This window comes from Petromyzon marinus, unplaced genomic scaffold (assembly GCF_048934315.1).
Source record: "Petromyzon marinus isolate PM22_M1 ecotype Great Lakes invasive population unplaced genomic scaffold, UKy_Petmar_22M1.pri1.0 PM_G_Scaffold_21, whole genome shotgun sequence".
Classification (NCBI taxonomy): Eukaryota; Metazoa; Chordata; class Hyperoartia; order Petromyzontiformes; family Petromyzontidae; genus Petromyzon; species Petromyzon marinus.
This window is the reverse complement of record NW_027422773.1, coordinates 1,360,001-1,362,500: the sequence shown is the minus strand read 5'-3', so window position 1 is coordinate 1,362,500 and position 2,500 is coordinate 1,360,001. Positions and strand designations below refer to the sequence as shown.

Here is a 2,500-nt window from a genome sequence, read left to right as displayed (position 1 = left end):
CCCAATCTAGCCGCTTCGTCTGCCAGAATGTTACTGATCTTGTTGTGTCGCGCAATTCTTGCTTTCTGTACTGCAGGACATTGACCGAGAATGTGCGAAAGGGACTCGAGTCTGGCAGAGCATTTCCTGCAGGAACGTAAGGCCCCATCTCTGCCTCTGTTCAAGCTTTCTCTTGTTGGGTAAATATTTGCCCTTAGTTGTAGTGCTGCGATAAAGAAGCATTGTTTAAAGCCGCACCATGGCCTCAACCAAGCATTACTGATTCTATCATGCGCAAAGTTTACAATGCCCCTTCCTTGAACCGGCTTTTCGCACCATCTCTGAAATTCATGCTCCCTCCAATCGCAGGGTCTCGGATATACAGGTTCTTTTGACACCGAGTCCCTGATAACGAATGTTGGGATTGCATCACTGTCACCCCCTGCTCGTACCCACAAATTACGGTATTCTTCCTCCATACCATGCGAGGACACAATATTACGGGTGATAGCATCGGACGAGTTTGCTATACGTTGCAGCCTTCTAACTTGAACCGAAGGGATTGTTTTTTCCAGTTTCAAGATGGCAAGGCCTCCGTCTCGGGCTCTGGCATATAACAGTCCATCACAAGTTGAAGCGGGAAGGTGGAGCCATCCTTTTACCGCCTTTCTAATCTCTTGGTCCAACCCACGGAGAGTTGATTGCTTGCAGTCCGAGTGGTCTGCAGGATATAACAATCTGGGTAGGGCATAGGCATTGAGTAGTTCAACCTTCTGAGTTGGCTTCAGAGGCGCCTCATCGATTTTCGAGATCCATGTCTTTAGCTGACAATGTAGATCAGGCTGTATAGTGCCAGTCCAAGGGCCAATTTTCAGACCAAGGTATTTCGTTGATTCATCAGGTTGGATCATATGGACATCTTTATTTTTGATAGTCCATGGGTCGCAGTTGTTCACCGTATATGAATCTTTGGTTGGGCTTATCATGAAGCCCTGGCACTTTCTGGCCTGAACCTCCAATCCCGATAGCCCACAAAATGATTCCAAGATCGCTAGATTGGCGGCCATACCAACCCAAGATTCGCTCACCAACACCAAATCATCAGCAAACGCAAGAGCTGTCACGTGGTCGGTATCAATGGAGTACCCAACTCCGTGTGACTCTAGGGTGCATATCAAAGGGTCCATGGCAAGATTGAAGAGCAGGGGTGACATGGGGTCACCCTGTTTGACACCAACACGTATGCTAATTTCTCGAGTCGACTCGCCATTGCTTTTGAACGAGGTCGTACACCGATCGTAGGCGTTCTGGATGATGCCCACCACGTGTTCATCTACTTTCTTGTGCCTTAACACCCATAAAATATGAGCATGCGAAACCGAGTCAAAAGCTTTCGCTATGTCGATGAACATGACAGCCAACGGCCTGTGCAATTTCTTAGCGTGTCTCATAAGGTCCTGTAGCACCTTAAGATTTTCAGAGCAGCCAGATGCCGCTATAAAACCACGCTGCCTTGGGTTTAAGGGACAAGCACGAGCAAGACGTGCAGTCATTATTCTGGAAAATAATCTCAGAATCATTGAACCAATCGTTATTGGTCTCCAGTTCCCCAATTCTTTCAGCTTTTCATCATCCATAACCTTAGGAATAAGAATCGTCCTATTCTTTTTCAACTCTTTGGGAATAATTCCTGTAATCATCCATGCATTAAATAGGGCTGTCAGTGTCCGACCCTCGGGGTCGGCAGCACAGATTGCAGCCCTTGTTAGGCCATCTGGCCCAGCTGCTGACGTTTTTTTAATGGCCCGTATGGCAGTCTGAACTTCCTCCACCGAAATTAGGGGCTCAAAGTATTCGTTATTTGCAACACCTGATGACTTAAATTGGCCCAGGCCATTGAATGGCAACACCTTCTCCCATTTTTCGCAGTAAAAACGATATACATCTGCGTTCGGGATTCGGCATTCATGACGTTCAGTGCCATCCAGGACTAAGGACGCAAGAAGAGAGCGGTTCTTAAAGAAGAGCTTCTGGTGCTTCATGAAGCTTCCTCGTTTTTCCGCTCTCTTCTTCATCCAAGATCGTGTGGGTAATATCCTGGGTTTAATAATGTCGTTCTCGGGTTTTGAACGTTTGCCTTTGTTTTTCACCAATCTCATCGGACAAAGCATCAATGCTGTGGCAGTTTCTACGAGGGCATCATGTTGGCCCTCGCCGTTAAGCCAAGCCTTTATTGCCTCCATTGCAGGCTTTTCCAGGGTCCCAGAATTCTCATTCGTAAGCCGCTCAGCTGCTTGAGCGAGTATGGATGAAGTCCCCGTTGTTACATTTGGTGGGGGAGACAATGTCTCAAGAGGCCTAGAAGAAAAATGTAAGCTGTCTGACATGGGGGCCCCTGTCTTTTTACTTAGGTCCCGTCTCTTGTCAGAGACTTGCTTGTTGGTCTTAGTCCCAAGCGCTTCAGCAATGATCTTATTGATATTCTTTTTCCCCTGAAACTGCAACTCTAGAAGGGCCAGCT

General features: G+C 47.3%; 1 pseudogene; it reads right to left on the bottom strand.

Moving 5' to 3' along the window:
• Positions 1-2,500, bottom strand: part of LOC142912687 (28S ribosomal RNA) — a 10,053-nt pseudogene that overhangs the window by 3,742 nt on the left and 3,811 nt on the right.